At 36.1% G+C, this 22,266-nt stretch overlaps 1 protein-coding gene across 2 annotated transcripts in view; it reads right to left on the bottom strand.

Moving 5' to 3' along the window:
- FMRFaR (FMRFamide Receptor) overlaps positions 1-22,266 on the bottom strand; it is a 609,096-nt gene that overhangs the window by 135,879 nt on the left and 450,951 nt on the right. For both annotated transcript variants that reach the window (XR_014132116.1, XM_081764082.1), the window contains exon 3: positions 4,609-4,683. The gene's annotated coding sequence lies outside the window, so the exon portion shown is untranslated. The remainder of the gene's footprint in view (positions 1-4,608; positions 4,684-22,266) is intronic.

The following is a 22,266-nucleotide window of genomic DNA, read 5'->3' as shown; positions in this document are numbered from 1 at the left end:
GTGAACGCTCTACCATTGAGCCACCACGCCTCCCAAAATTAAGTGTTAGTGGTAACACACATAAATCACATGTTGAATAGCCGGTTTCTCGCTACAAATGACAGAGGGATTTCTTGGCTGACTTAAAAGAGTCGGTAACAGACATCTTCCACAACATCCGCCAGCGAGGTCCGATGCTTCCCTGCCTTACTCCGAAGCGATCCCGTTTCCTGCAATTTATTCACTAGCGACCATATTATATTCCTGTTTGGGACAGAACGTAAGGCAAAGTTGCGTGTAACTACCCTTTGCGTAGCAACAACAGATCCCGGTCTCCAAAATCTTTTTAACGATAAAATCACTTTGTTCCAAAGAGTACATTATTGCAACTGTGTCCTGATCATATTGGTACAGTAGCACAGCATAATTCTCAATATAACGGCCCAGTTTCCTGTTTTTTATTGGCCGTCGCGAGGTTGCCATCTAACTAAGAAACTCAAATCTCCACACCGCACCTCACCTAATTCCAATTCGGTACAGTGGCGAATATTTGCTGCTTTTCTAAAGGCGTGGCCGATATTACCCCAAATGAATTTAAACCAGTAAGCATAGTTCCATAAATCTTCCAACATTCCTTGATCATTTGCCATAAACCGCATGAAAATCGGACTTCAGTTAGAAATTCTAGACCCAAATGAAATCCATGAGTTTTAAAAGAATCACCTTGTATATGTTGTTCTATGATGTACTATATAGGAAAGGTGTTTTTAGTTGTTCCTATAACTATTCTCTGAACTTGTAATTGTTTTATTTCTGACAAAAATGTCAGCTTCATTGTGTGATGAAAAGTAGTTTATAGTAATACCCCGCAAAAGACATGAAACAGGTATTGGACTCAAGGCAGAAAAATAAAATTGCTTTTCTTGAAATAGGTAATAACATTTTATTCGTTACATTATATGGTTTTCGTTTTCACAATATGAAATTCGTAAATTATTGTAAGTGGTAATATTCAATATGTATTACACCGAATCTACCGTACACCAAAATTTCCCCACACCGAGTTTTCTTACACCGAATTTTCCTAGACCCGTTGAAAAAAATAAATGTCGGCTAGGCTAAAGGAGACGGTGATGATGAGAAATGAATGAAATGGTGGAATGAAGAAAGTGGGACGAAACGGGAGAACCACGAGAAACCCACGCACACGGTGTTTTTCCACTACAAAGCTCACTTGAAGTGAGCTGGGATCGAACCAAGGACTCAATGCACCAAAAGTGAACGCTATACCACTGAACCACCGCGGCCTATTATACTGTTATACATAACCAGAGGTACAGTTTATTGGATTGTGTTGGAGAGTTTGGGGGGAAGGGGATCTAAAGTGTCCCGTATTCCCATAAAGAAAACATGGTAGGTTTATTAGTATAAACTTTATACTATGTACAGTGTGTGAATTTGACAAATTTAAGATTTTTTTTTTTAATAGTAAAATGTCAAAGGGAAGTAGATTTTGATACCAGAGTGAATATGCTTTGTATTGTGTAACCGTGTATGCTTTGTGTGTGAATAAACCTTTCGCTTTGAAACAAAAGGTGATCATATTAATATAGAGGACAAGAATAGCTTATTTCAGTTCTGTTTTGCTGTAAGACTTTCTATTTACAGGGCTTTTCGAGTAGGGAAAACTGAACAAAAGTGTGTTTTGGGAATGGTATTATCAGTTCCTTTCATAACGGGGGACGACATCAGTTCCTTTCTTGTACTCATAGGAACTTCTCGCCATGCTCGTATCTTTATTTTCCGTAGACGTTTAGGTCTGACAAATGTCAACAAACTACGAAGTAGGGGAAGGTCGTCTGGTATCGGACACCTTAGCTTTTTTTAGTTTGTCAGGCTGAAAAATAGCTATATCAAATTACTTAATGCACAAAATGATACCTTGGTATCTTACACACAACATGTTAAAGGCGATTTCACAGGTAAAAACTAATAATATATATTTTTGTAAAAAATCGAAGGTAACTCAAATTAGCGTTCTTAAAAAGTGGAGGGTGGTATCGGACAAACATAAAACTGTAGAGAATTAGTCTTTTGAGGTAATTTAATAACAGAACAAATTCCAAATATTAGCTGTTTACTTACAGGAGTTCTTACACAGAAAATACAGTTTTATTACGCTTTGAAATACAGCGTAAAATAAAAGTAAAGTAGACCTTAAAATTCTTAGTCTCATCAAGAGTTGCTATTTTTTATTCTGACTCAAATCACAATAATAAAACAGTCTGCCTTCGAAAGGTGCACATTGTTCATGGACCAAATCTTTACATATATTGTGCTGTATCTAATCATCACAAAACTCCCCGCAGATTATAATGTTTAGTTTTTCAGCAAGTTTGTAAACTAGTTTTAAAACTTCTGATATTCTTAGTGGCATTAAACTAGTTAACTATACAAAGCCTTTACATGATTGTATAGTATTTCTTCTTAGTCATATTCTACTAAATGTGCCTTTGTTATCCGAGCAGCGAGGCTTAGCTGTTGTCTCCTTCCCTTCCGACAGTTTTTCAACATGATCTCGTAATGTGCTCTAAGGAACACCATATCTAGCACTGGTCGCACGTGCTTCTTTGGAAATAACTTTGTTCATGGCCAATCTCATATTTTCTTCATCCAAATTGCCACGTATTTTCCCCATGGTTTTTTGAAAAAGCCAGAAACCATTAAAAACGTCAAGTTTACTTACCAGTGTTTTGTCCGATACCACCCGATTCCCTTTTGTCCGATACCAGCCGAAAGACTTGTAACTTATGAATGGCTATCTACCACCTTGTAACAACATGAATACAACTATACGCCTAAATTATAATATATATACACCCTAATAACTGCTGTGATAGCAACAATATATAAATACATTTACTTTGTGACAAGTTGCAGCCACACAAATCTATCTCCATGCACCTGATCACTCGCAAAAATACAAAAACCTTGAAGCACGAGATACACCGTTCATCGGACAAATCCACAACGGCATGGGTTTGGCTAATTCATTCCGATCAACTCACTGTATGCTTGGCAGGTGCCGCCTTAAGCAGGAAATAACGAAAACTGCTTTTGTCCGATACCACCCGCTGTCCGATACCAGACGACTTTCCCCTATGTCCCCATCTGGGGCGGCGCCGCTAAGTCTATTCTTATTACGGAATCTTACTAGGGGAGGAATTAGAATTGGCCCAAATAGCTTTTTTCCCACGAAGTTTTGCGGTACTGTATAACGTTCAGGGGTATTTCGAGAGTCTTTGAACGGCTCTATGATACAGGCTCTTAAGAAAGACAAACGATTATCGATATTGGCCCATGAAACACAAAGTAAAGGGAAATAAAGTACTAAAAGAAATCTACAGTTTAAAAAAAATGATAATTGTAGAACGCATAAATAACTCTGAAATAATAATTTTTTGAGCAACCAATAACCTTCTCGCAAAAGATTGGGCAAAACAGCAACAGGTCAAGTAGGAATTTCTGTTTAGCCTATATCTAAAACGAGATGAAAATACCTGTAACATTATCAACTGCTAACAAAACTGTAGGTGAAACAGGAATTCTTGTTTCTCTTATATCTAGCGGTAAGATAAGATGGAAGTAATGATACCAATTGATAGTAGAGCTTTATATAAACAGGAATTTCTGTGTCGCCTATATCTAAAATGAGATAATGATCTAAATTGCCTATATCTAAATTAAGGCAAGAATAATTAGGTAAATTGCTTACAAACCTTATGTGAGACAGAAATAAGCCAGACAGGAATTTCTGATTCGCCTATAACTAAGGTGAGATAAAGATAATGATCTAAATTGCAGGCAGGGCTGTAGGAAAAACAGAAATAGGCCAAATAGGAAAACATCTGTTTCTTAGATGGCGAGATACTTAATCTATAGACGCAGTGCATTTACTTGAAACGGTGGTAATATTTTGAATAAATTCTTAACGGATTTCTTTCCCACAATTTCTTACTAAATATAAAGAAAGTCATATGAATGTGTTAAAGTTACGGTGGTGCAAGTCAGTTTTCTAAAGAAAACAAGATTTAGACACAGACTACATATAGGCCTAGATAAGATAATCTCTTAACAGAAAACAGTGAAGTAGGTTAGAGCTTCATTCTGACAGATATCAAATTTCAACAGATGGAAGGAAAAATTTGAGTGATAAAGGAAACAGTGATTTTGTTTTATCAGAAAAATGGCATGAATCAGTCAAAGAAAATGTAACTTACACCACTGTCATTTTAACCCGTTCATATAAAATAATAAATTAGTTATCCTATTATCTGCTAGATACGTTGCATACGTAGTCCTATATTTTTACTGTAATATTTTATATAAAAATATTCATTATTTAGTTCTTATAAAGTAAAACATCTGAACAGTATCCTTTAAATAATAATAATAGAAAAGAAAATAACCTGTTCCTTTCCTGTTCCAAATCTCTTGAAAGTGTGGCTGGTTCTTGAATTTGGAAAATAATAATAATAAAAAAAGAGGTTTATGGAAAGAAGTTATTAAGGATCTTTCTATACAGTATTTTCTAATTTTCATTACATAGAGCAAATTCCTAATACTTACTCGTTAATTTTCCGTTTGGCGATTGGGAGTCAAAATCAGGTTCTCCTGCTAATGAGACTTGTTGCCAGAAAGCATCTGAAAAAAATAAAAAAATAAATAAGAAATAAAATCAATCATAAGAATAGTTTAAGGTAATTAAAAGAAATAACTAATGAATAATTAATTACAGGCTAAATTTAATACGAGGGCGGATCAGAAACTAAGGTTACAAGGCTGATATGCGGTTATTTTAATACACGGAGTTGGCAACTGTGCAGAGTTTCAGTCACCCACCACCTATGGCGCTAGTTGTAGATAAACACAAAATGGCGACTCGTTTGGGAAACTGGTCTCGCGAAGAAGTCCGCTCAGTTATTCGATTTCTGTAGGCGAAACATGTAACCGCGGCTGAAATTCACCGGCAGCTGGTAGAGATTTACGGATAATGTCTTGACAGCATGTCACAGAATGGTGTCGAAAGTTTGCGGCTGGCAGAGAAAACGCCATTGACGAAGCGAGTCTGTATACAGCCCAGAAGACCACCATGCTGTTGAAGCAATTTCGCTGCTACACCATCGACCAGCCTCTCTATAACCCAGACCTCGCTCCAAGCGACTTTAATCTGTTCCCGCACTTGAACGAGCACCTTGGAGGCTGTCGCTTCGCTTCAGACGAGCCTGTGAAGCAATTCATGACAATCTGGCTGAACACGGAAGGACAAGATTTTTACGAGGAAGGAATTTTCAAACACATACCACGATGCGACAAGTGCTTCAGCCGATATGAAGAATATGTCGAAGTATAACCTAATGTGTATACTATCTGTAGGCTGTTATACAGGCTGTTTCAAAACAACACTGACAACGTTTGGGAGGTGATTCCTGACACCAAAATAAGACGAAAAGTATAGACCAATTCGGAGTTATAGGCTGCCGAAAACATGAAAAATTTAAATTTAAAGGTCCCTAGCTCCAAAACTATAGGACTTACCGTAGTCGAGTCAAGACTTTATTTAGGAACTAATATGTGCCCTATCCAAAAAATCCATGTTTCAGAATCCTGAGGTACTCACGCAACAATTTTTATAGAGGGAGTTTGGCTACGGGCATATGATTTGAAGTACTCACTAACTACCTCTACACAAGTTATTCCAGAAGTACCGCAGGATTCTGAAATATGGATATTTGGATAGAACACATATTAGTTTCTAAGTGAAGTCTTGACCCGACTACGGTAGGTCCCATAGGTTTGGAGTTATGGATCTTCAAAGTCCAATTTTTCATGTTTTTGGCAGCCTATAACTTTGAAAGGAATCATTTGTGCACCCAGGTTGGCCTATACTTTTCGTCTTATCTTGGTGCCAGGAATCACCTCTCAAACGTTGTCGGTGTTGTTTCGAAACACCCTATGTATATATACAGGTTTCGCTAAAGGCTTTGTAACTTGACTTTGTGATCATTCATTTTATATTCATCTGTAGGATGGCTAGGAAGTCTCAAGTTAATGGAAGTACTGACGTACAAAATTTTATGGTAATACAGTATGATTCAAAAGTCTCCAAACTCTGAGGTTAAAGGTAGGTAGGAGGTAGGAAATTCTAATATTTTAGCTTTATAAAGATCGCTATTGGTGAAAGAAAACCTAGTATAGCTTTCTCAATAAAACAAGTATAATTGTATTGAGAAAGTGCACAAATGTATGTTCAGTTAAGAAGTTTTTTTTTTGGGAGGGGGGAGTTGGACCCGGTGGATCTCCAGTGAGTACGTCCCTGGTTACAACCTTATGTATTGTCCTTTCTTCTGTGCATGTGTCGTACCCTTCGTTGGCCTGTATTTTCGTTTTCCATCACGGGCAGGTTTCATTTAAAGACATATTTAGTATACTTTCTACAGAAAGCCAGGAGAGTCTCTAATTCAAAAAGGTTGAATTGAACCTGGTATAAGTCATACGATTTAATAGGTTGACTGGCCGGTATTTTCCGGAGGACGTTCAAATTACGGAAAACTAAGAAATATGGTTATGATGTTGCAAAATATGTTCTGATAAAGAGAAGCAACAGAGACAAAAGTAAGGGAAAATAGAAGATGCTGCCGTTCTGAATGCAATGTTCGTCTCTGCGTGCCAGAATGTTTCAAGTTGTATCATACCAAGGCTGGCTATATAGAGAACTAGAGATACGGATTTTCTCATTGTAACAATAATATTGTTTCAGTTTTATCTTCAGTGGCATAATAGAAGCATTCACTTCTTAAAATAGGAGTATGTTTAGTACAAGGGGTCCAGAAGCATGTAAAAAACACAAAATTTACGGGAGAAATGAATGATGCAAGTACTTAGACGTAACATAACGTAACCAAATCTAACCTAACTTAACATAAACTAACCTAAGCTAACCTGAACTAACCTAAACTTACCTAATATTATAGAAATAAGCGAAATTCTATCATGTTCTGCAAAATTATGCATGACCCCTACACTAATTTAACATAAACTAACCTAACCTAAACTAAACTCAACTAACCTAAGCTAGCCTAAACTAACCTAACCTACCCTAAACGAACCGAATGTGAACAGAAATCGCCAAAATTGTAAGTTTTTTTTTTAAGAGAAAAGAGCTGGACCCCTTCTGCTAAACATAGCCTTAAAATATTACTTAGATTTCATAAAGGCGAAAAAATCTTTATTTTGATGTAGAGATTTGTATTTTGGAGTACAATATTTAACTTTTTCAATTACTTTAAAACACTAAAAACGGTTGGATTTTTTAAATATTATTTAAATACCTTGCGATAAATGTGTTAACGTTGTTGTTTTTTGGACAATATTTTTAAATATGACTCTAAGCGACTTTTGCCTATATTTGGTAATACCATTAATAACTCTAAGTGTAGACCAACAGAGATGAAGATATAGTTTATTAACGTAATCCTGGGCATTTTTACTTTCATGACACATCAATTTGGCCAACAATAATTTACCATTAGGTAATATAATCGACTTGTTTGCGCCCTATTTCGTTCACGTTTCTGAACTCAACAAATTAGCTTAACAATCTAAATGTAATTTTCAATCAAATTGGTTAATTTCAAAGGTTATATTTAAATAATAAAAAGGTGCATTTTGCTTTATTAATAGTTATTATGTTTCTGTACATCATATTTGCGCAAATCTCAAAATTTGATTTTTCGTAATTAACAAAAAAAAAAAAAAAAAAAAAAAGTATTTATTTTTGTAACAGAGTATTAAAAAAATATTTTTGCAATAACCAATTTTTTGATCTAATAATTCATTTAATGTATTACTTCCCTCTATGTTACACTTTTTTTTTTCATTTTTCAAACATGTTTAAACTTGTCAAGGGGTGCGTTGTTTGAACGATATGACGTGTGGAAAACGACTGGGCGACGAACAGTTTTCGGCTACGAAGTACTCCTCTCCCTCCCCCTCCAACATCCCTATTTCCTACACACACACACACAATCACTGGCTTTTCTCTGCAATGCAGCTACACAAGGGAATGATGTCGGAAAATTCAGGCCAAAGTAATACTTTTTTTTTTTTTTTTTTTTGGCAAAATGCAGAGTTAACAACCGAAAGAAAAGCAGGAATAAATGTATTGTGGGACGGAAACGACAGTCGCCATGCTGGGAGATAAAAAAAAAAAAAAATGAGGTACCACATACGTTATAAACACCAGATTAGATGGTATAATGATATGAAATATTGGTGTAATAACTTAATAACTTATTCCTATTATAAGATATAGTCAGTAAATGCATTTATCTACTCTTCTTCCTTGAAAATATCTAATAAATACTTTTATTTTTCCTTATATTTTCTTTCTTTAAGTACCAAGAATATCTTGGAAATTATGCAGCAGAAAAGAGTGAATTTTTCTTTTAAAAAAATTACATGTAGTCATTTCTCATTTTCCTTTTCTGCTTCCATTGAGCGGTTGTGCAGCGTGTTAGGTGATTTCCCCCTCATATTTTGTACTTTTCTACATCCTATTTGGTTTATTTATTTTTGTAATATACTTCTCATTGTAGAAAAAGAAAGCAGAAAACAAGAAAAAGGGCGAAAAAGGGAGAAAGCAACATAAAAGAAAATGAATTGCAAAAGTATATACAGGGTGTTACAAAAAATGTCTCACAATATTTTGTGATCAGATTCCTCATATCAAAATAAGCAAAAAAGTTCCTATGGACCTGTGTCCAAAAGTGGATAGTTTCGGAGTTATAGGGTGCGGAAAACGTGAAACAAGTGAAATTTAGAAGTTCATAACTCCACTATTATGGGACCTATCGTAATCGGGTCAAGACATCACTGAGGAACTGGTATGCGAACTATCCAAATATCCATGTTTGAGAATGCTCCGGTACTTGCACACCAATTTTTATAGAGGTAGGTTGAGAGTGATCAAGTTCTCCCAAACAGCCTCTTTAAAAATAATTGTACAAGTACCGGAGGTTCTGAAAGATGGATACTTGGATAGTTCACATACTAGTTCCTCAGTGATGTCTTAACCCGACTACGATCAGTTCTATAGTAGTTTAACTATGGACATTTAAAGTTATTTTTTTCACATTTTCGGCACCTTATAACTCCGAAACTATACACTTCCGACTAGAGGTCCATATGAACTTTTTTTCTTATTTTGATGTGAGGATTCTATTCCCAAAATATTGCCACAAATTTTTGTAACACCCTATATATATATATATATATATATATATATATTATAATCTTCTCTATACATAAAAAGTTCCGACTAATTTAGTGATTGGTCTACACCCAGGCCAAACCGCTTAAGCTAGAAATTTGAAATTTGAACAGGGAATAGGATTTGTGTTCTAAGGGTCCCCTAAGGAAGAATTTTCGCAAAATCTGACGAGCAAGAGAAGAAAAACGGATGGTAATTATTATCTTAAAATGGCCATGTCTCGGAATCTCATTACAACATAAAATTTTTTATATATGTACTTTATATTATTTTATATTTAAAATAATTAGACAATGTTTCAGATTTTTTTTTTTTAAATTTGACCTAAAAGGGAAGAAAAGGGTTGAAAGACTCCGTGATAGAGGGCTCACATTTGGTGCGTGCGGTTTCTGGTTCGATCCCAGACCAAGGAAATTTGTGATGGAACAACATCGTTACTGCATGTTTCCGCTCGTTTCCTCGCACATTCTCATTCCACTACGCCTTCCTTAATCATTCACTTGCCTAAATCATACGTCTCCCTTAGCCTAAAGAGCGTAATCATGGGACGTTGATCTAAAAGTGAACGTTGAACACACTCCAACACACTTGGTATTGTGCTGTCAAAATGTCTTGAGCCGTGGCAAAAGTGCGAACTAAAGCCCACACCCTCGACACACCCATGCGTTGAGCCAATAAAGGTACAGCTGTTGCTAAGCGAGAGAGTCCTAGAGAACGAGAGTGGAATTTCTTCAGCCGATAGCAGCGCCTGGAACGGAAGACTAGGTGTCAAGTCAATGTGGTGTATCTATAGTTTCATCCCGCTCGCTTCATGTAACCGAGTACAAACAATTTACCCTTTTTGGGAACCAGAGAAATCGCTCATTTTACACCATCACCGTCTGTTCAACTCACTGAACACTGCCGTTCTACACCTCCTCACGTAGTATGCAGTTTTCCCCTAAAACAGTACCACCAACAGCTCGGAGCTACAGTCGTCGTCCGATCGTTGCCAATCCAGACATCTGACGTATTTCCACCTCCAGTTCTTTCCCATTAAATTGGTAAGTATCTGTAAATATTGAATACATTTATTTTTTTTTTTTTTAATTTTTGTACAAGCCTGACGTGGTCTGGCTTCCTTTTGGTCTTATTTTGAAAGCTTGGAAATACCAGCCAGCTACCTATGCAAGACTCACACTGGCAACTTATTCACTTATTCGCACAGCTACATGCATCAACAAATTTCAATTTTGAAAACAAAGAATGCAGATCTAAAGACTATATATATATACTGTCTCCGATAAGACTAGCTACGAATACTACTTCAAGCGGAAACAAAATATATATCTACTTCAAAGCATTAATTTTTTTTTGTCATTTCGCTTTTGCGGATCAAAGCAGAAGAAAAGTAATATGTCAAATTCAAAAGAAAATGGAAAAATGTAGAAATTGTAATTCTAGTGTAGGAGAGAAAAACAGAGAAGGCATCCGAACTGAGGGCGTATAAGGTTTCCCATCATTCCGTTCATAAACCTTACTGTTAAATTAAAAAATGACGCCCTTGTGATTTTTCCTTAACAGAGGTAAAAAGTAAAGAAATTCTACGTCATGTTTTACCATCAATAGTACTAGTTTTTCAATGTTTTACCGACATTCACTTCACAAGGTTACCTGTATCTATTATGAAAATTAGGAAGAAATTGTTAGCATTTTTAAGTAAATGGATTTAGGATTAGGATTAAGATTTAGGTTTCTGGGCTTTCGGCGTCTATGGGCATGTTAACCCGTCACGTATGAGGGACGACGTCCCTCGGCAATCACGCTATCCGATGAAAGGGAAGGAAGGAAGCGCCCTGGGATTTGTATGTTAGGTACCATCCCGACATTTGCCTGGTATGAATGAGGGAAAACCCAGGAAAACCATCTTCAGGACGTCTGTCCTGAAAAACCTTCTACATTTTTTCAGGACCGAGTGTTCAACCCGGGAATCGATCCTGGGACCGATCACACCAAAGGCGAGAGCATTAGCGAATACACTACGCGGGTCCACGTAAATAGATTTAGTTTGATATTGTGCTACTAAGGTAGATTTCCAAAGTATTTCTATCAAATACTGAAACCAGGAGTGACGGATGGCTTTGATAGAAGGATAACGTCGGAAAGGAAACACGTTCTTCAGAAGCTGAATCCATATCAAAAGCAGATTCTTGTTATCTCTTCTTTTTGTTTCACGTGGAACAAATCCTGAAACCAGGAGTGATGGATGGCTTTGATAGAAGGATAACGTCGGAAAGGAAACACTTTCTTCAGAAGCTGAATCCATACCAAAAACAGGTTCTTGTTATCTCTTTTTTTTGTTTCACGTGGATCAAATCTTGAAACCAGGAGTGATGGATGGCTTTGATAGAAGGATAACGTCGGAAAAGAAACACGTTCTTCAGAAGCTGAATCCATACCAAAAACAGGTTCTTGTTATCTCTTTTTTTTTTTGTTTCACGTGGATCAAATCTTGAAACCAGGAGTGATGGATGGCTTTGATAGAAGGATAACGTCGGAAAGGAAACACGTTCTTCAGAAGCTGAATCCATACCAAAAACAGGTTCTTGTTATCTCTTCTTTTTGTTTCACGTGGATCAATACTGAAACCAGGAGTGATGGATGGCTTTGATAGAAGGATAACGTCGGAAAAGAAACACGTTCTTCAGAAGCTGAATCCATACCAAAAACAGGTTCTTGTTATGTCTTCTTTCTGTTTTACGTGGATCAATATTAAAATCGGAAATTATAATTGATGTCTATCAGTTCCAGAAGAAAAAGTGAGGCGGTGGAACCGTGAATCCACATTGCAAAATGCTTCCTCAATACTTTTTGAAGATAATTTTTGCTCTATGGCGATCAATATTAAGATCAGAAGTGATATTAGATATTTTACTAATGTCTTTAGAGCAGAGATGGACAAATTCTTTGGAAGTTGAATCCGCATCAAAAGAAAGCTTTTCGCTTTGTATTACCATTCTTGCTATATGGTGATCGATGTAAAAACCGGCAGTGGTAGATTTCTACTACTTCCGGTTTAAATAGAGGGCTAAGAAAGGTATTCTTGGGATGCTGAATCCACATAAGAAAATCATTTCTCGTTAGGGATATTGAACACATATAACAAAATTATTTCACACCAGGTATACTGAATCCACATAAGAAAATAATTTCTCAGTAGGGATATTGAATCTACATAAGCTATAAGGAAAACTTTTCTCACTAAGGATGTTGAATTCATATAATAAAGATATTTCTTACTAGGGATATTGAATTCGTGTGAGAAATAATTTTACACAAGGGACACTGAATCCATATAAAAAATCCCTTTCTCACTAAGGATACTGAATACATATAAGAAAACCCTTTCTCACTACGGGTACTGAATCCATTAAAAACATTTCTCACTAGTGAGACTGAATCGACATCAGAAATCAATTTCTCACTAGGGATGCTAAGCACATATTAGAAAACTATTTCTCACTAAGAATACTTAATCCAAAAAAGAAAACCATTCTTCACTAGGGATACTAAATTCATATAAGAAAACCGTTTCTCACTAGGGATGCCAAACTCATGTGAGGAAACCATTTCTCACTACAAGTACTGAGTCCATATAATAAAGCTATTTCTTGGTAGTGATATTGAATCTATATGAGAAATGATTCATACAAGAAACACTGAATCCACATGAAAAACTTTTCTCACTAAGGATACTGAATCCATATAAGAAAACCCTTTTTCACTACGAATACTGAATCTATAAAAGAAAACCCTTTCTCACTACATATAATGAACCCACATAAGAAAACTGTTTCTCACTAGATATACTGAATTCATACAAGAAAACAATTTCTCAGTAGATATACCGGTACTGAATCCATATAAGAAAACAACTTTTCACTATGGATACTGAATCGATATAAGAATTTTTTTATCACTAGGGAAACTGAATCCATATAAGAAAATTATTTCTCACTAGAGATATTGAATCCTCTCGAGCCTTGAGTCATTTCTCCTCTCGCGCCCCTCTCATGGGTAAGATTAATTTTTGATACAGATTCCATGTTAGAAAAGTACATCGCCCATCCCTACCTTTATCTCTCTATTAAAATCGGAAGTCTTATATTGGAGTTTTATTGCCCAGAGCTCTGTCGAAAGTTTCATCCCGCGAAACAAAACTCATTTTATTTTTTATTAGGATGACGCAAGTGAGACGCATAGTAATGTAATGTTAGTGTGCAACATCCGTTCATCCGTCACTCCACGTAATAACTCTTGAACGGGAGCGAATTTTTGAAATCTGATTTTTGGAACACGTAGTTACAGCAATTTTCTCTGCCAAGGTTTTTAATGGAGTCAGTCGCGCTGACATTTTTCACGGGTAAAGGTCAATTTAATGGTGGTCATGGGTATCACATTTTCTATACTATTGAAACAAACCTGTATAAATTGTATGATAGAATGCTAGAAGTTTTACTTTTGCCCCTCCAGTTGACAGCAAATATGTTCCACGGGTTGACATCTACCGGAAGAATTTAAAATTTTGTGCGATCCTCTTTAGACAGAGTTTATAAAGAACGTCGTTTCATAATTTGGAATAACTGATCAAACTTTTGATGCTGGATTTTCTCACTCTTTCAAGTGGACACACCCATTCATACGCCCACATACGACTCGTATTAAAAATAACGAAACAGAAAAAATAGTATTTATGTAAAAAACCTGCTATGTGAAGGTTTTTTTACTGTTATTATAAAAAGTACTACGCTAAGCTGACTGAGTACGTACGTGACTTCAAGTGTTTTTTTCTTGTTTAGCTACATGAGAGTAGAGAGAAGTGAAAAATGCCGGCGGCGGGATAAAAACTCGGGAGTTCCAGCACAGTGCTTTTGAATGGCCCTCGGCGTTCAATCAACTGAGGCAGAAAGAACAGGATTACGCTGGTAGATCGACAGCGGAACTAAAACCCGATCCGCAATGACATACATCCTAAAGTCCTTCTGTGCCACTATTTTTTTCGAAAGCAAAAAAATAACAGTTATAGCTATGGCATTCATCTATAGTTTCCTCTCTTTCTCTCTCTTTCTCGTTACAGATCGTTCTAGTTTTTAGTTCTTTTTTGGGGTGTGTGTAGAGTATAAAGTAGCCATGGTTAGCATTAATGAGAAATTTTATTTCAATAAATTTAATAGAAATATGGCAAAATATTTAAATAACTGAACCATAATTTATACGTAAAACTGAATTTATTCAGTAAGATCCACGTTACCTTCCAAATCACGTTTAAAAATCTATAAACAGTTCCTAGCTTTTCTGCAACCTGCACAATAGCAAAGAAATGTTGGTTGCCTATAACAAAGGATGTGCAGCTTTTCTTATTACAACTATCTCCGTCGAGTTTGTGAATAGAGTCAATCCGTTAGCATTTTCAGGGTAACGGTGACTTATCTCTATCTCGTTTGAAATCTATAATACTCCCTAGGTTCTATGCAACCTGCACAGTAGCAAAGAAATGTTGATTGCCTATAATAAAGGATATGCAGCTTTTCTTATTACAACTATCTCCGTCGAGTTTGTGAATAGAGTTAATTCGTTAACATCTTCATGGGTAATGGCGATTGTCTATATCCCTTTTAAAATCCATAACACTCCCTAGCTTCTATGCAACCTGCATAGTAGCAAAGATACATTTTTTACCTATAATAAAAGGATACCTACGTTGAAAAGTGGTTATCCATATCCTATATCCCATATATGAAATGATGAGATCGTCTTTACTGCCTTTAACAGAATTTATTAAGGTCAACATTCCACAATTATATTACGAGGTGATACTAATGATGATGATTCTGAATGATGTGATGCAGTGTTGAAAGTGGAATAGAACGGGAGAACGCCAAGAAACTCAAGCACACGGCCTTTGTCCAGCACAAAGCCTAACTGACTTAAGCTAGCGACGAACTAAGAATTCAACGCAGCAGAGGGTTTACCACGGAGCCACCGTGACCCCAATATAAAGATGAATATCTGTTTAATAGTTTATATTTTTTGTCCATTTTACAAGTCCATATCACTTGGAATACTTTCAGGTTAACTGCAGGGAAGAGATCATAGAGTGTTTTTTTTATGCGTATCCTAAGGGAGATTCATGTTTATGTCACAAAATGAATTATTCTACGAGCCCTTTAAGTTAGTAACTCTGATTTTACCCTTTCAACGTCGAATTTCCAACAAAGTTCTCTTTTCTTCTACGTTAAATATCAAATAAAGTTGAAACACGCTTTTAATTATTTTAAATTATGAAAAGACTAAATACCAAATTTCGTGTACGAGGTTTGTTGGGAAGGTGCACAACTTTTATTTTTTTTAAAAAAAGTGTATTCAGATGCCACAATTTTACAATTATCTTCTTCAAAGTAGTCCCCTTGAGGTGTCACAGACTTCTTCCTACGATACTCTCACTGTTGGAAGCAGTACTGAAACATTTCTTTTGACATTGCTCGTAACTTATCTGTCGCATTCTGTACGATATCTTCTCTGGTTTGAAATCTGGTATCACACGAACATTTTTAGTTTTTTTTTTTTTTTTTTAAAAAGGGGAAAACCATAAATCACATGTCGCGAGAGAAGGAAGCCTGATTAAATACAGGTGTCAGGGACGTACGCAGGGGGTGGGTCCTGCGGTTTCGCCCCCCCCGAAATCAGGACTTTTTAAAAAAATAGTCTACTTTTAGGGGCAATTTTACAATTTTTAATATAATTTAGCCTGAAATTGTGTTCGGACACTCCCCCCGAAAAGCTTTGGACCCCTCCCGAAATAAATTCCTGCGTACGTCCCTGACAGGTGTGTTGTGTTTGGTCAGGATAGTCTGTATCAAATGCTTTATTCTCGAAGGTCTGAAGCAAAATACTTGGTCCGCGAAATCCTGTCGAATCTTGTCGATCGTTTCTACGAGGAATTCTCCAATCTTGACACAATATTTAATACAGTAGCGTTGTTGAAGTGCTCCAGTCATTTTGTCACAAACGAAACTCTCATGCCGCTCACTAACATGTTCTCATTCAACGACGACCTGCCGGTGACTGATTTCCTCTGCAGGCTTAAAAAAAAAGGAGAGGGAATATGCATTAGGAATCACTTAGGACCCCTACTTCTCTTTTTCCACACATTTTTCTTTCCTTCTAAGACAAATATTTAAAGAAAAAGATCTTTGAAACATACGTTTAATTATTTTAAATAAAAAAGTTCAAATTTTTACAAAACTCGAGATCTGATCATTTTATAATAATAACTGTAATTCCACAATTCTTTTTCCGACACCCCATTTCAATTTCTTCGAAGTCAAATAGCTAACAATGCTGGAACACATCTCTTATTATTTTAAATAACAAGTCCAAATACGAAATTTTATATCTCTAACCTTCAGAAATTCGAACTTATGTACTTCTATCACTATAGTTGTAATCCTTGCTCCTTGTCCTACACACCCTTTTTCTTCCCTTCGAGGTAAAAATAATAATAAAAAAAATGCTGATACTAGTATCTAATTATTTCAAATGTGAAGTCCAAATACCTTCATGTTTCTAACCTTCAGGAATTTAGAGAAAGGGACATTTTAATATAATAATTGCCACCCCAATTCCCCCTCCTCGATCCAATTTCCCAAAATCACTCCTTAGTGGTACTCTACGTCACAAATCGTTTGCCTTGTCTATATTTAAAATGTCTGGCTTAAGCGGTTTTACCTGGGCATTGATCAGTTTGTCAGTCAGGGCTTATTTTATACACTGTAGAGATTACTACTACATTTTTTTAAAAATGAAATTAATAACTGGGATTATATTTATAATTATTGCACGATCACTAGGTTTAGTGGTAACGAAGAAAACCTATTCTTTTTATGGGGGGGGGGGGTATTTGATTCCATTTTTTTTAACTAAAAAAAAGGCTGTTGACGACGGAAAGCAGAAGAAAGCCTTTATAAAGGTTAATGATGAAAGGCCGTTAGGAAATTTTTTTCCTTCAAAACTACGAAAAAACAGCCGACATGGGAGTTGAAATATTCTGGTAGAAAATACAGACACGCAGACATTGAAAACAGCGAGATTGTTTCTTTTTTTCCTTTCTTATAAAAAAAGAGACATGTTTTGCCGCTCTAGAATTTGTGAGGAGGACGATGTAAAAAAAAGTTTTAGCATTTCTCTTATTTTTTTTTAAATCTTTTATATATAAACATTTTTCATTAATGTTTCGGGTCGCTTGTAAGAACTAAATGTCACTGTTATGTGTTAAAATCTTCCACTATTTCCAGACACATATTAAAATTACAAAAGGGGAAAAAAGCCGTGTAATTTTTTTTCGCCCGTTATTTTTCTTACTCCTACACAAAAATTCGTCAACTTCCGTCATCTAATTCTCACTTTCTTTTTAGTTTCTCTCTCTCTCTCTCTTGCTCTCTGACGTCTGGCAGTGTTGCCAGAGAATGAACAGAATATATCACTATGATATTCTGATTAAAAATAAGGGTAGAATAATTTCAATTAAATCATTCAAAATATTCAATTAATTTGGTTTGATTTGCCTTCGGACTTATAAGGCCTAAAGGCTTTGAAATAATGAAAATGAAATAGGGGAGAGTAGCCAAAATCGCAGCACGTTTTACATAAATGTTTTTAATTCAAAATTTTTGAAGAAATTTAAAATGTTTTTTTCATCGTATGGAACTTTATAGTTTTCCAGTTCTTTTACAGTGATTTCATAAGGATATCTTATCATTATCATGATAAAAATGACGATATTTTAGAAGCCTTTGATTGGTGCGATTTACGCAACAGGTTTCCCAAATCGCATTATGTGAACCCAAAATAGCACCGTAATTCGAATACATGCAAATTTTACAGTAAAGCATATGGGTAAAACAAATTATCATTTCCATGGAATATCGCATTATTTTATTTATGCTATATTAAGATGAGGTATAATACATCTTTAAAGACAAAAAATATTGCAATGTAAATAACCGAGCACAGAAATAACACCTTAGAAATAAGCTAAGCAGAAATGCAACCTACAAGTAAAACAAATTAATATTTCTATGATATATCACATTCTTTTATCTCAGTGTTATTAATACAAGGAAGAACATATCATTAAAGAAAAAAAAACATATTGTTGATCCAATGAGCAATATTGTTCATAATCCTATGAAACGTGAAGTACGTATATTTATGGAAAACAGACAGGTACACCTTATGTACACAAAAATCACATTGGAATACACGTTCATTTCCTAAAACACCCGCACAAGACTTATGTATCCAAACGTTACACAAAACACTCTGTACCATATCTTCGACTAAATTTTGTTGACAAAGGACGCACAATCAATCTTGTTCATTGATTTCAAAAGCTACATTTGTATCACTGTGAATATGTAGCTCGGGGCATCGTGATTTGGATGTATCTACTTTTCTAATACATTTTTGGTGTTAACGTTTCCTGAAACTCATGCAGACCTAGCTGACGGTTCAGAAAGATTAGGTCTCTCCACACGTTGGGATACTCTTGATTGACTTTGCCGTTATTCTTCAAAATGTTTTTTGTAAGGACTTGATGAGAGTACTTCTGTTCTTTGTGGCTGCATGTTGGTAGTTCTATTTCCTCCTGCTATTGGGCTGGGCAGCGTCACTTTATTTTCTATATATTTTTTCAAAGGAGGATTCATAGACTCCGGAGACCATTTTCCATATTGCCAACTGTCCAACTTGTGTGAATTGTAACGAAAAAGAATCCAGCTAAAAACAATTCATCACGGGAGCCAAAATCACACTGGTGCGATTTCGGACACACGGTAGACCCTAATAGTGTGATTTGGGAAACTACACCATTAATATATATATATATATTAATGGTGTAGTTTCCCAAATCACACTATTAGGGTCTACCGTGTGTCCGAAATCGCACAAACTCAAGTTATTCTTTTTTTTTAAATTTGTGAGGTAGGTAAAGAATATATATATATATATTCTTTACATACCTCACAAATTAAAAAAAAAAGAATAACTTGAGTTTGTCACTATAATATTAATGGTGTTTTGTTTATTACTACTTATTGAAAAATAAGCTAATTCTCTTACTTTAATCCCTATTCTACTGTCAAATACCCCGAAAATTAGTAAGGAATACTCCAATTATATTGTACTGCAACTACACACACCCATAACTTACTGAGCGTCGTCACTTTACTTTGTAATTATGGAAATATTGTTAAGTACTTAATTTAACTACGAGATGGCTTCTTAGTACTACGGTTCTTTTTAAACTAGGAGTGGTGCGATTTAGAACCCGGTGCGATATCGGGAACTCTCCCCTATGCCTTTAGGCTAAGGGAGACGATGATTAAGGCAAGTGAATGATGAAGGCGGAATTGGTGGAATGAGAGTGTGAGAGAAAACGGTAGCATCCTGAGAAACCCCATGGACACGATGTTGTCCACCACAAATTTACTTGGTCAGGGATCCCACGTACCAGAGGTAAACACTCTACCACTTAGCTACCGTGTCTACCCCAAAACACTGAGATTTGAGACAAGCATAAGCTAATGTTGTCTACGAGAAGTTCTGAAATTTCTCATCTCGACTCGAAAATGAAACAAGAATTGTCATGTTTATCACAGGGGCGGATCCAGGGCGGACTTCTGAGGGTCGGAAAATGGCAAAAATCGGTCAAAAATCGATTTTGTCAACTTCGCCGCCTATGAAATCGGTATTGATATTTGATTATAAGTATCTATCTTGCTTCCAAAGCCAGAGTTTTAGGACATAGGAATATTTTCGCTGTCCAAAAAATGCATGTGAAGACGAACAAATAAAAATGCCTAAAAATCAGTAAAAAAAAATGAACCAAACAATATGATATGCTTTAACCATTTATATCGTTTCTGAGGTCGATGAAAGCGGTTGGATGATACATTGGACTCAAATAATGCGTGTTTAGTGAAGATTTTTATTTGTTATCCATTGTCATATTATTTACATAATGCCTTTGTTAGTGTTACCGAAAAGTTACATATACGCTGATGTTAGTAGCTCTGCAGTCTAAGCTTATCCTTGCTTATGAGCAAAATATGGTTTATTGAGTTGACCATGAGCAATTCAAAGGTTGAGCACTGGAAGTAGCTGCAGCCAAGTGTTGCTGGAGGACTCAACCCCATCCAACTGGAAGTGCGTGATGAGTAATGTTGTGGTCACAATCGAGATCCGTTAAATGAACCTTACAAAGGGAAAAGGCATACTGTCTGGTACGTAATGTGGCATGCCCTTCGTGCCTGAATCACAGTTGTAGTGAAAGCCTCATGCATATTGCAGTGATAAACTATCAATCATGTGGGGCTGCTGTATATTACACATCAGTGCAGTAGTATATAAGAAGATTCTATACTGAATCGTTTAATCTTACCGAAACAATGTATTCCTGAACTAATTTACAGTCCGGTAAGTATTAATGTTTCTTCGAAGATGGTGCGAGTGCAAAACCGCGAACTTTAATTTTGTATCCTAAGGCCAAACACACATTTGTTTTACACTATGTTTTTATTAGCTGCACATACAATTAGAGGGAGAGCATATTGAATCTGTAACCACTTCTTGGATGCATATTAACACCTGTCATAACTTCGTAATGGTTAGCGATGTCCAATTCACATAAGGCGTCAACTGTACGTATGATTCACGATGGCGGATTTAAAGATGGTGGCTTTCATTGGTCTGTGTCCTCGCCAATTTCTCCTCACCTTTAGTACTCCCCTACATTATTCCTTTGGTTATAGTTTGCACTATTTGACATTTGTGCGATGGATTTTCATACTTTTGGACCACCCTGTGGATATATAACTGCTCGTATTGCAGCAAGAGCTCTTCGAATCACTTTCGCAGTAGTTGCAATCGATTTAGAAAGGGCAATTACATATAGAACGATAGTCAGACGTCCGTCAACTTCCATTATTTCGTAATAAACTATTTTTGTCCGTTTTTTCCAAGTTTCCGACCACGGTGGGGCGGTGGATTGGTAATACTGCTACTTAGAACAGGGGCGTCATTTCAGACTTCGCTTGAGTGGGGCAAGAGCACCACCGACGTAAGACTTTCACGTTTTGTATTAGTATATTAGTGGACAATCTACTGAAGTATATAAATTCCTGAAACTCTTTGGGGGGGGGCAATTGCCCCCTCCTGCCCCTCTAAATGACACCCCTAACGCAGAGCTACTTTTAAGAGCTCCAAACTCTGGGATGGTTTTTATTTTTATGTAAAATAAGAAAGTTTCCTCTTCTGGGGGGCGATTGCCACCCTGGAACCGCCCCTGGTTAATCGTCTCGTCTCGAATTTAAGAGTTCTCGTCTCAACTCTCGTTTCGTGAATAAAAATATTCATAATTAAGACTACAATTTCCGTTTAAAGCCCGCGAGGTTTTCGTATTTCTAAATTTTACGGAAATTGTAGCATAGTAGATTGCAAGTACAACCTTTCAACATCTTATTTCTCAAATGGCTAACGAAACACTTTCATAAATAGAGGAAGAAAGTGAAATTAAATGAAATATTTCAGTTTAACGACCCACGATAATGCCATTCAGACTAAGGAAAACGATGAATAAAACAAGTGAGTGATGATGGAAGAATTAGTGGAATGAGAAAGTGGGAGGAAACGGAGGTATTCCGAGAAAACCCTGGGACACGATGTTGTCCACCACAAACTTACTTGGCCGCCTGTCGAACCAAGAACTTCACTGAGCCATCGTTCCTCCAAGAGAGAAAGAAAATGATAATATTTCATGGCCAAAATTTTTCGTTGTTGGTGTTGAAATAACATATATATTGGCAACCATGCAGAATTTGTAGCAGAACTATTTAAGCTACAACTACCATTGACTGTTT

The sequence above is a fragment of the Thermobia domestica genome, chromosome 7, assembly GCF_964235325.1.
Source record: "Thermobia domestica chromosome 7, izTheDome1.hap1.1, whole genome shotgun sequence".
Classification (NCBI taxonomy): Eukaryota; Metazoa; Arthropoda; class Insecta; order Zygentoma; family Lepismatidae; genus Thermobia; species Thermobia domestica.
This window is presented reverse-complemented; position numbering and strand designations above follow the sequence as displayed.